The sequence below is a fragment of the Sphaeramia orbicularis genome, chromosome 1 (genome assembly GCF_902148855.1).
Source record: "Sphaeramia orbicularis chromosome 1, fSphaOr1.1, whole genome shotgun sequence".
Lineage (NCBI taxonomy): Eukaryota > Metazoa > Chordata > Actinopteri > Kurtiformes > Apogonidae > Sphaeramia > Sphaeramia orbicularis.
Window position 1 is genome coordinate 42,756,200 of NC_043957.1, and position 13,536 is coordinate 42,769,735.

Sequence of the window (13,536 nt, forward strand, 5' to 3'; positions counted from 1 at the left end):
AAAAGGTCTATGTATAAATTTTACTGTCACCACCATCATTAGGAATATCATTGTTTGTTCTCCAACAAAGTCTGCAAATGGCTTTTGGAGTCTATCATCGGTGACAGAGTGACGTGTTAGTCATCATGTACTCGATACCTGACAAGAGAGAAGTGAAGCATTTTGTGTGTAACCAATGCTTGGGGTTCTCTACTCTCACATTTGGGATGGTCATCATTTCAGTGATAATGTTTGATCATACAAAGCTTTTCATTCAACTTATTGAGCACACAAACAAATATGAGAGTTGACTTGTCCTCATTTTATTGTAATACTTTAATGTGTTCACTAGGGGGCAGAACAGCACACTAATGTAAATAAAGGAAATCATTGACAAAAATGACAAAAGAGGAAAAAACAAAACATTCCAAAACATTTTTTTTATGTATTAATTACCTATTTTGCTGTGCAGCTTAAAGTAGTTTCAGTGTCTTAGAATGTCTGCTCAAATCATTTTTGTTTTCAGACAAACAGGTAGATAATACTGTTTATTTTTTTATTTTGTGAGAAAATTATCAGCCGTAAAATTACATCAGTCCCCTGTTTTGTGTGTCATTTTATTTCCTTCTCCTACACAATTCACATCTTCTTTTTGCTGTTATTTTCCCTCATTACTCCCCAGACCTTTTGTTTTTGCTGTTTTGTCTTTTTGTATTCTTCTTGCCATGCCCATTTTGCAGCTCTCTCAGCAGGTTTTTCCGCACTCAAAATATACATGAGTCTTTGCCACCCTGTCCCCTTTTCTCTATTTGTGTTTCTCAACACATACGCACAAACACAACATGAACACCGTGACTCTCCACAGGAGAGTTCTGTCATGTTCTGTAGATTGGGTGTCCAGGGTGATAAACTATTGATACGGAGCTCAGGTAACACACCTGATATCTGGGGAGAGAGCGAGAAAGGAAGAGATGGAGAGGGAGGGAGGGAGGGAGGAAGGGAGGGAGGAAGGGGAGGAAAGAGAACAGTAAAAGAAGAGTGAGGGGGCTGAAAAAGAGAGAGTGACACAAAGGAAAGAGTGTACAGATTTAAAGTGGGAAAGAGACACTGATGAGAGAGAGTGAAGCCAGGAGGCAGTTACAGATAAATGGTGATGAAGCAACGCAAACACTCCACACAGGCCTTTTTGGATCAGAGGGCTGAGTGGACGCTCTGGCTCAGTGGCCAGTAGCAGCATGGCATATTGTGATGAGTCAGGGCATAGCTGAGGAAATTGGACGGTGAGGGTAGTAAATGTATGGAGGGAAAAGAATAGTGACTGTGTATGTGTGGTGGAAGAGGAGGGCAGTTGCATAAACAAATGGATCACTGTTAGAGTAGAAACACCCATTTGTCTTTAACTATACACGTCGTGGCTCTACTCTTTAGCCCCCACCCCTTTTCAAATTACTTTAACAATTTATTTTAAGTGTGTGTGTCTTTGTGTGTTTACCGTGTAAACAGACTTGCTTGTTTATGTGACTATCGAGTCCAGTGTCAGCATGATCACAATGAAGTCACCTGCTAAATTCTTTATCTTTACCCTTTTCTGCCTGATAAGCATCTGTCCTTCCCTGGCAGTTTGCAGGTAGAGGAGTTAACCATCCCCCTCTTTCCCACAGGTGGGCTGTAACGTCTCAACCGCTTCCACTGCTTCACCGTGTGTTGTAACTTGATTCTTTATTGAAGCGATATCAATAGCAAGAAGGTTTCTATAGCTTAGTCTGGGATTGTTTTTACACCAAAATATGAAACCCACATAAAACTATGCACACAGACAAGGGAGTGGTGCAGATGGTGTGATAATATGGCTCAGCACAATGGTTGCTGTGGACAGCTAATTATCTTGCTGATTATAAAGATGTATTACTATCCATTTTCCCCCAGTATGTTTAGTGGAACTCTACTGAATTTTAACATCATCAGGGATTTTATCTCCCAGGCGGAGTCATCAGTCTCTTAGAGACCAAGGCAAACAAAGACCTGATAGATAAATAGATAGATGACATAAGAGTACTGTGCCAAAGTCATAGTCTTATTTTTGCCCAATTATATATTTTATATTAGTGTAACCTCCCTTTGCACTTCATATGAATTTAAAATGAACTTTTTATGCAGAAAATATGAGATTTACTGAACTAATCATCTATTGGATGGATGGATGGATGGATGGATGGAGGATGGATGAACGGACAGATGGATAGATGAACTTAAATTCCCATAAGTAACAAATTCTGAAATTATTCCGTTAAAAATCAGCAACACGAAATCCGTTTTACTCAATTCTATCTTTTATAGACAGCTGTTTGACTTTTAGACAGATAGACACACAGACAGAAGACTTTTGAGTTTACTTGACATGACATTTGTTTTACATGACAATCCCATTGAGATCAGAAGATCAGAGAAGTGTCTTTTACATATGCAGATTGGTAGCCTTTATACACATGAGTCTTTTACAACATGGTCACTTTGGGTTAAGACACATTTACATCACCACATAGACTTTCTGGTAGAAGAAAGAGATCTCCAGTCCATATCACAGTGGTGCTTAAATGTTTAGCAGGGACTATTCTGAAGGCAGGACTGTCCAAAAAATGTCTTATCTTTAGATTAAAAGTTAAGGACGTTTTTTAACATCAGGTGATTCTTTCGCATTTGTGCAACAGGATTGGAGCAGGTGCAGCATTGTTAGTAGCAACAAGGAAAAAGTCGAAATAAATTGGTAACTTTTGCATATTGTGAAGAAAATAATAGTCGGAGATCTTATTATGGCGAGAATTTCACTTAAATTTTAAGAATGGCTTTTTTGGAACCTGTATGGTTCAATTTGATGACATAGCTAAAAGAAAAAAAAATCTTGAAAAAAAACCAAAACTTTGTGATGTATTTAGGGTAATATGATCAGAGAAGTGTCTTTTACATATCAAACAATGGCCACATTCTTTACATGCTTTAACCCTTTCATGCATGAAGTATGAGAACTTTAATCAAGATTTTTTTTTTTTTCCTGAATGTTTTTATTCCTCTTTTGACATTAAAAAAACACAATGCAATTGAAAAAAAAAAAAAAAAAATCATGAACCTGTTTTTCATGGAGTTGCAAAACTATCCACTCAGCTGGACACCATGCGTTTAATTTTTGAAGCAAAGAAACATGTAATAACTGATATACTGTGTGAAAACATTTTTAATGCAGCTAATCTGATGTTTTGTCACATTTGAACATACTTTAATACTAGTTATTACTCACTTTAGGGAGATAATATGCAAAAAAAAAACAAAAAAAAAAAAAAAAAAACTGTTAATTACAGTCTAATAACAATATCAAGCAATTTTTTACACTTAACCCTTTCATGCATAGCGGTCACTACAGTGGACAGTACTACAGCTGTTCTCTTGTATATTCATAGATTTTGTTGTTTTAGTTCCATATCAGCCAACACTGTGGACACTATGCATCATCTCATAAACTGCAATTCAGACCATTACTGTAACTTTGCTGTTCTTGATAAACCTGATCTGCACATGTTTGAGCGTAAATCAAGTGCTTGTTCTTGTTATTAGACTGTAATTAACAGGGTTTTGTTTTTTTTTTCAACAAAATGATTTCTTTTTTGCATATTATCTCCAGGAAGTGAGTAATGACCTGTATGGTATGGTAAAATGTGAGAAAACATCAGATTAGCTGCATTAAAAATCTTTTTATTTCATAGTTTTCACACACTATATCAGTAAATATGTTTTGGTTTTTTTTTGCTTCAAAAATTAAATGCATTGTGTCCAGCTGAATGGATATTTTTGCAGCTCCATGAAAAATAGGTTCATAAAAAATGTCAATTGCATTTTTTTTTGTAATGCCTAGAGGTAAAAAACACTAAAAAAAAAAAAAAAATCTTAATTAAGGCTCTCATAATTCATGCATGAAAGGGTTAAACATGTTAGTGTAGATCAGGTTGATCAAGAACAGCAAATTTACAATTACGGTATGAATTGCAGTGTACGTGATGCATAAGTGTCCACTGTGTTAGTTGATATAACAAAAACAACAAAATTAACCCTTTCATGCATGAATTATGAGAACCTTAATCAAGATTTTTTTCCTGAGTTTTTATTCCTCTTAAGGCATGAAAAAAACATAAAAAACAATGTGATTGATTTTTTTTAAATTTTTTAAATTTTTTTTAAATCAACCTGTTTTTCATGGAGTTACAAAAATGTCCACTCAGCTACACCATGAATTTTAATCTTGAAACAAAGAAACATGTATTTAAAACCCAATATCATAAAGTGATATGAAAACAGTGAAATGAAACCATGTTTAATGCAGCTAATCTGATGTTTTCTCACATTTTAACATATTCTAATACAAGTTATAACTCACTTCATGGAGATAATATGCAAAAAATAAATATTAACAATTGATTTCCACTCAAGAAACAATCGAGAACAGCAAAGTTACAATAATGGTATGAATTGCAGTTTATGAGATGATGCATAAGTGCCCACTGTGTTGGTTGATATGGAACTAAAACAACAAAATTAACCATTTCATGCATGAATTATGAGAACCTTAATCAAGATTTTTTTCCTGAGTGTTTTTATTCCTTTTAAGGCATGAAAAAAAAAGACAATGTGATTGAATTTTTTTAAATCAACCTGTTTTTCATGGAGTTACAAAAATGTCCACTCAGCTACACCATGAATTTTAATCTTGAAGCAAAGAAACATGTATTTAAAACCCAATATCATAAAGTGATATGAAAACAGTGAAATGAAACCATGTTTAATGCAGCTAATCTGATGTTTCTCACATTTTAACATATTCGAATACTAGTTATAACTCACTTCATGGAGATAATATGCAAAAAAATAATATTAACAATTGATTTCCACTCAAGAAACAATCGAGAACAGCAAAGTTACAATAATGGTATTAAGCACAGTTTATGAGATGATAAGTGTCCACTGTGATGGTTGATATATAACTAAATCAACAAAATTAACCCTTTCATGCATAAATTATGAGAACTTTAATCAAGATTTTTTTCCTGAGTGTTTTTATTCCTCTTAAGGCATGAAAAAAAAACAAAACAATGTGATTTTTTTTTTTTTTTTTTTTTTTTAAATCAACCTGTTTTTCATGGAGTTACAAAAATGTCCTCTCAGCTACACCATGAATTTTAATCTTGAAGCAAAGAAACATGTATTTAAAACCCAATATCATAAAGTGATATGAAACAGTGAAATGAAACCATGTTTAATGCAGCTAATCTGATGTTTTCTCACATTTTAACATATTCTAATATAGTTATAACTCACTTCATGGAGATAATATGCAAAAAAAATATTAACAATTGATTTCCACTCAAGAAACAATCGAGAACAGCAAAGTTACAATAATGGTATGAATTGCAGTTTATGAGATGATGCATAAGTGCCCACTGTGGTTTGATATGGAACTAAACAACAAAATTAACCATTTCATGCATGAATTATGAGAACCTTAATCAAGATTTTTTTCCTGAGTGTTTTTATTCCTTTAAGGCATGAAAAAAAAGACAATGTGATTGAATTTTTTTAAATCAACCTTTTTCATGGAGTTACAAAAATGTCCACTCAGCTACACCATGAATTTTAATCTTGAAGCAAAGAAACATGTATTTAAAACCCAATATCATAAAGTGATATGAAAACAGTGAAATGAAACCATGTTTAATGCAGCTAATCTGTGTTTTCTCACATTTTAACATATTCTAATACTAGTTATAACTCACTTCATGGAGATAATATGCAAAAAATACATATTAACAATTGATTTCCACTCAAGAAACAATCGAGAACAGCAAAGTTACAATAATGGTATTAAGCACAGTTTATGAGATGATGCATAAGTGTCCACTGTGTTAGTTGATATATAACTAAATCAACAAAATTAACCCTTTCATACATGAATTATGAGAACCTTAATCAAGATTTTTTTCCTGAGTGTTTTATTCCTCTTAAGGCATGAAAAAAAAACAATGTTATTGATTTTTTTTTTTTTTTAATCAACCTGTTTTTCATGGAGTTACAAAAATGTCCACTTAGCTACACCATGAATTTTAATCTTGAAGCAAAGAAACATGTATTTAAAACCCAATATAAAGTGATATGAAAACAGTGAAATGAAACCATGTTTAATGCAGCTAATCTGTGTTTTCTCACATTTTAACATATTCGAATACTAGTTATAACTCACTTCATGGAGATAATATGCAAAAAATAAATATTAACAATTGATTTCCACTCAAGAAACAATCGAGAACAGCAAAGTTACAATAATAGTATTAATCGCAGTTTATGAGATGATGCATAAGTGTCCACTGTGTTGGTTGATATATAACTAAATCAACAAAATTAACCCTTTCATGCATGAATTATGAGAACCTTAATCAAGATTTTTTTCCTGAGTGTTTTTATTCCTTTAAGGCATGAAAAAAAAAGACAATGTGATTGAATTTTTTAAAAAATCAACCTGTTTTTCATGGAGTTACAAAAATGTCCACTTAGCTACACCATGAATTTTAATCTTGAAGCAAAGAAACATGTATTTAAAACCCAATATCATAAAGTGATATGAAAACAGTGAAATGAAACCATGTTTAATGCAGCTAATCTGATGTTTTCTCACATTTTAACATATTCTAATACTAGTTATAACTCACTTCATGGAGATAATATGCAAAAAATAAATATTAACAATTGATTTCCACTCAAGAAACAATCGAGAACAGCAAAGTTACAATAATAGTATTAATCGCAGTTTATGAGATGATGCATAAGTGTCCACTGTGTTGGTTGATATATAACTAAATCAACAAAATTAACCCTTTCATGCATGAATTATGAGAACCTTAATCAAGATTTTTTTCCTGAGTGTTTTATTCTTAAGGCATGAAAAAAAAGACAATGTGATTGAATTTTTTTAAAAATCAACCTGTTTTTCATGGAGTTACAAAAATGTCCACTTAGCTACACCATGAATTTTAATCTTGAAGCAAAGAAACATGTATTTAAAACCCAATATATAAGTGATATGAAAACAGTGAAATGAAACCATGTTTAATGCAGCTAATCTGATGTTTTCTCACATTTTAACATATTCGAATACTAGTTATAACTCACTTCATGGAGATAATATGCAAAAAATAAATATTAACAATTGATTTCCACTCAGAAACAATCAAGAACAGCAAAGTTACAATAATGGTATTAATTGCAGTTTATGAGATGATGCATAAGTGTCCACTGTGATGGTTGATATGGAACTAAAACAACAAAACCCATGATATACAAGAGTCAAGCTGTAGAGGAACTGTCCACTGTAGTGACCACTATGCATGAAAGGGTTCATGAATATAGAAAGAACAGCTGTAGAATAACTGTCCACTATGCATGAAAGGGTTTAAATAGGATACAATTGTAATTCAAATGCACTCTTCTCTCTCTCCTGTATAACTCTGTGCCCATGGCTAAACTTTGTCCTCTTGCTGACAGTATAAACACACAGATAGTCACCTGCTACTGAAGCAAAATACCTGCATGGGCCGATACTCCCACCCTTATTGAGCTTTACTCAACCAACCACCAACCCCCTCCACCCTCACCCTCCCCCTCCCCCTCCTCCCTCCTTCGCCACTCCCTTACTTTCCATTGCAACAGCGTTAGTCCCGCCTCCACCTCCCTGTGAAAGGGACTGCTAGGTTCAGGTTCTCTCTGGTTCTCCTTCGATACCCAGGGACCCATTAACCCACTTTAGAGGCGTTATCCAAGTGTTGCCCACTATTTTTTTTTTTTTTAAATTGTTTTATCTCCCTAACACTTCAGACCAGGAGAATTTGGAGTACTGCAGTTTCATTCCCATCTCCCACTGAGCAACATTCAAGTAACAAGGTAAGGCCAACACAGGCGACCTAAAGTGCGTCTGACTCGCAACAGGTGGACGCAGCTTGGTTTCCTTCACAAAACTCCTCTTTTCTTTTTCTTTTTATCGTCTATATTTTATAAAGAGCTTATCGACACAGAAAACAGCAGCTGGTAACTCTCTTGGTAATTTGTTCTTTGAATTCTAGACGCTCAGGTGTGACAGTCGAGACCTTCAGAGACACAGGTGTAAGGCAGGTCGCCGTGCTGCGTTCAGGTCCCTAGCGAAAATGTCACGATGGGCCGTCGTGTCCTGTTACTAATACTATAATTTGAATGGCCTTTTGTGAGCTTTGAACACGGTGCACTGATCATATTACCCTAAATACATCACTAAGTTTTTTGTTTTCTAAGTTTTTTGTTTTTTTTAAACTATGTCATCAAATTAAACCATACAGGTTCCAAAAAGCCACACTTAAAACTTAAGTGAAATTTTTCGCCATGATAAGATCTCCGACTACTATTTTCTTCACAATATGCAAAAGTTACCAATTTATTTCGACTTTTTCCTTGTTGCTACTAACAATGCTGCACCTGCTCCAATCCTGTTGCACCAACTGATGTTAAAAAACCTCCTTAACTTTTAATCTAAAGATAAGACATTTTTGGACAGTCCTGCCTTCAGAATAGTCCCTACTAAACATTTAAGCATAACTGTGATATGGACTGGAGCTCTCGGTCTTCTACCAGAAAGTCTATGTGGTGATGTAAATGTGTCTTAACCCAAAGTGACCATATTATACAAGACTCGTGTATAAAAGCTACCAATCTGCATTTTATACAGGGAATGCATTGAATAAGTGTATTTGAAGCTTTTGTATGAATAAATGCTTTTTTTTAATTTTTTTTTATTAAGCACTCCATTACTTTACTTTTGTTATACTTTTTTTTGTTTGTTGTTTGTTTTCACTCTTTATTCCATTGGCCTACATCAACATGCTGTCGTTGATAACTAATGGCAATCGTGCTGTTTTATTCTGAAAGTATACTTTATTTGGTGAAACAGCTATTAACTAGCCTACTAAAAAGGCTGAGCCAGTCCGACTTGTTCTTGTTGATGGATGTTGGATGGCACACATGACACAAGGTTATGACAGTGACAAAAGAATACAATTTTCTTGAACAAAACGCTGTATTGTATTTGAGGAGTTGCAACAGAAGCAGAAATTGACAAGTGGTAACGTAGCTGAGAGGCAATGAATAGCAGATTTAAGGCCTTCTAGGCCTTTCTGCAATCAACATCTAGTGGTTATAATACTTGCACAATGAATAAAATAAGTGGAGATATGACTGGTTTTTAAAAGCATTGAAGAGTTGTTTCCTGTCAGGCTTGTCCTATATCAAACATACCTGTTCAGCTGATGAAGCCTCTGGAGATAAGGGTACTGTATAGAGAGGCCATGTTATCATTATAAACAGCTTTGTGTGCCTCAGCATGGGAAAATAAAAGGTTTGGCCACTTTCTGTCTGTTTTCACCCAAATTCAGCGTCAAAATCCTCTAGGCTTTAACTCTACTAATCTAGATAAAAAGCACTACATTTATCATAGATTTAAGAGGGCAAAGTATGGTTGTTTAGATTTAACAGTGATAGCGTTGCCTTTCTGTACACTTTGAGCTCTGTACATGAGTACACAGAGATTTTTGTGTAACTGTGTAAATGTTGACGTACATGGCACGTAAGACTTGATTATCAAAGTTTAATTTGTGATTTGACAAAAGTTATAAATCCATCTCTACCACATTTCAGCAGGGCATAGCTTACCTGAGAGTGACCTTGTAGTTGGGGGGAGCTGTGTGTTTATACATGTGTTAATGTTCTATTTCATGTGAATGCAGTGCATTTCATAACTTAGTCTAACTAGTCTTAGTCTTCAGGAGACCCAGTTGAATTCCTTGGTAGCAAACAGACATGAGATCAATTAATCACCCTCTATTTGAAGATGTGTGTCAAAATAAACATCTTGGATGAATTGTGTTTGACTCAGTATATATTCTTGGAAGTCACATCTCCCTTCTCATCAGGGTGCAGTGAGCTAATGAACCCCTACTGTGAAAGCTGCAAGGCTGCCCCTCCTGCTGTGCTGAATCAAGAACAAGTTAGTCTAAATCATGCTATTAGAGAGTGGTAATCACTGAATAATTACCATTTAGGACATTGAAAGCATGCTATTTGTTCTGTAAAACTGAACCCGCAATTATTAAAATTTGCAGTAAAACGCAAGATAAAAGTCCAAACTGACCTGTTTATATAAGAAAATATGGATTTTCTGCCATTTGATTAGATTTCTTTTTTTAAGCTAAAGGGATAGTTGGCTAGAAGACACCTAATTCTCTTCATTTTCTTGAATTGTGTGTTACAGTTTGGATACACATTAGGACAAGCAGAGTGGAAGCTGAGTTCAAAGTATAAACAATAAATGGAGGATGTAACTGCCAATGATATAGTGATAAAATTATTTTTACACTATCGCTGATTTAACATCCAGATATCCACACATGCCTCACACATTCCTACTTAGTTGGATTACAGATATGATGAATCAGGAATCTGTAAAGCCGTCAACATGTGAATCACTATCGTAATATTCAGTATTTTATTTCCACTTCATCTTTCAGCTCCACCCATCATTTCTTATCCTTTAATTCTCTTAATTCCAATAATTTTCTCAGCCCTCCCTGTGTGCAGGGTAACCAGACTCCATTGTTAGTAACTTTAGTCATGATGCTTTACAGTTCTCAGTAGACAGTGGCTGGTTTCTATAGTTACAGTCAACAGTCTGGGCTCAGAAGTGTTTGTAATGATATCCTCAGGACAATGCTAAACAAAATGGTGTCCACCTTGAGTCCTCGTATAGGCCCCAGCTGTTTGTGGGAAGAAACAACATATTGTTTAGAAGCAGGTGGTTGATATAGTATGTAATCCTGTTGAGATGCTATCAGTAGATGTCAGCAGTAGCAATATGGGCCATGCCATTCGATATGGATTCTGACGTAAGGGTGATGACATCAAGAGACATTACATGAAGATAAAACTCAGGTTGTAAATGCAATGTTACAGTATCTTGTGTTGCTGACAGGAGAAATAAACAGGTTTTTAGGTGCTTGAACGCATTTAGAGCCTAAGGCTGGATGGATCGCTGCTCTGTCAGTCCTCCACCTTATACATATTCACACACATTTCACCTTCAGGCACTTTACACAAATACATGTAGATTGTGAACCATAAAGATTCAAGTAGTCAGGTTAACACTGACTCTAGCACTCATTTCATTTTTCATTTACAGGATGAAATGACATAGCGCAGCCCAGTGTATGGTCAGAGGATGGAAAGACTATGCTAATGCACATGTAAAGGATGTGTCCCATGTTCACACATAGGTGCTCATATACCACTTTATTTGGGTTTTTCCTGAAGTTTTTACAAATGTGCACAGTGGTACAATGTAATGGATATGATATATTTAATATATGGCCTTTGTTAAGAAATCTGTATTGTCTTCAATGCTTCAAACACAGTGCAGATTGTTCAGTAATTTTCTTTGCATGTCTTAATGATAACATCTTTGGGATTTGGCACGCTTTTATCGAATGACAAATTGACAAAGTATTGCCAAAGATATGGATAGTTTAATTGATAATGACAGTGGCTGTTATTTGCAACTAACCAGCATGAATTGTTCACTAGCAAAACAAAAAAGGTTAGTGTGAGAATTATTCCCCTGTGTCAGTTTTTCAGGTTAACTGACACATTAATTGATTATTATTGCAAGACATAGTGTATTAATGGTATCATTCACACATTTTCATCTGGAGGTCAGCACATTCCTGTAGGAGTAATGTGTTCTGAAAAGAGGTATCCAGTGTTAATGATTAATCTTTGATCTGTGATTAAAGTGTAGGCATATAGAGCTGAGGCTTTATGACATGGTTCCATTATAATGGTTCATTGTGTTTTTGTTTGTGAATAGAGTGACTGGAGGTTTAGAATGACGTTGGTGCTGCCCACACTATGTCAGTGATGGCTTTGCACAGGCTGAGGAGAGGTCAAGGGGTAGAATTGAAATATGGAGAAAGAAAGGCAAAGATTAAATAGAGGAGGTAACTTTTAAGAAGGAACTAGAAGCACTCGGAGAGCGCAGACCTCCGCAAAGGCTGATCAGTGGGCCCCCCCACCCCCGATCAACACCAAAATTTAATCATTTCTTCCTTATCCCATTTCCAACAAACCCTGAAAATTTCATCTAAATCTGTCCATAACTTTTTGAGTTATGTTACACTAACGGACAGACAAACAAACAAACAACAAACAACCCTGGCAAAAAATAACCTCCTTGGCGGAGGTAAAAATGAGAACAAACAGAAGCATTTTATGTGCACAAAACAAGACTCTTAATGTAGTGTGAAGTGTGAAGATACTGTGTGTGCTTTGTCCTTGAAGACATCCTCCCCAGTGTATTTAAACCGGTGAACTCAATGTTAGGTCACACAGGATGTATCCCCTAACATATGTCTTGTTCACAGTCTTTATCGAACCTTGGTAATGTTCTTCACTCACATATATCAAAATGAATTTACAGTGTATTTGTTCTATGTAGCTTGGTAACATTACTCCTGTTTTTATAATTTCAGCCATGTCCTACTCTCATCACTACTGTTCCTCCTTGGATTCCTCACCTGGAGTCCCAGTGCATCATGGGCTGCTAAAGTGATCGTGGTCCCGCCCATCATGTTTGAATCTCACCTCTACATCTTCAAGACGCTGGCTACAGCTCTGCACCAAGAGGGCCATGAGACCCATTTTCTCATTTCAGAGGGTCGTGAGGTGCCCCCCTCCCCTCACTATCATTTACAGCGCTACCCGGGATCTTTAATAGCAGCACGGCTGACAGTTTCCTCCAGTCCAAAGTCAGCAACATTTTCTCAGGCCGCCTGACTTTTCTGGAATTGTTTGATATTCTTGATCACTACTCTCAGAATTGTGACGCTGTAGTTGGCAGTGTTGAGGTCATGACCCGCCTCAAGGAAGCCAAGTTTGACCTGCTGCTGGTGGACCCTAATGAGATGTGGGTTTTGTTCTCGCTCATATCCTAGGTGTGCAATATGCTGTGTTTAGCACAGGCCTATGGTATCCTGCTGAGGTGGGTGCCCCGGCCCCACTTTCATACGTGCCCGAGTTCAACTCCTTGCTGACAGACCGCATGTCGTTGATCCAGAGGATCACCAATACGGCTGTTTACCTGGTGCAGCGTTTGGAGTCCATTATATTGCTCTGCCCAAATATGACCGGATTATGAAGAAACATGGAGTGAAGCCTCAAGCGGCCATGGCTGACCTGGTGCAGGGCAGTCGACTGTGGATGCTTTGCACTGACATGGCTCTGGAGTTCCCCAGGCCCACCTTGCCACATGTGGTGTACATAGGAGGAATCCTCACCAAGCCCCCCAGCCCGCTGCCACAGGTTAGTACTAAAGCCAGACACACAGACCACATAACAGGAAAAAGAAAAGACACAGGAAAGACAAGTTTGTCATACTTACATTGCCTTGTTCAT

At 36.1% G+C, this 13,536-nt stretch overlaps 1 pseudogene; it reads left to right on the plus strand.

Annotated features, from left to right (window-relative positions):
- The window catches only part of LOC115417855 (2-hydroxyacylsphingosine 1-beta-galactosyltransferase-like), a 34,862-nt pseudogene that overhangs the window by 5,755 nt on the left and 15,571 nt on the right, over positions 1 to 13,536 (plus strand).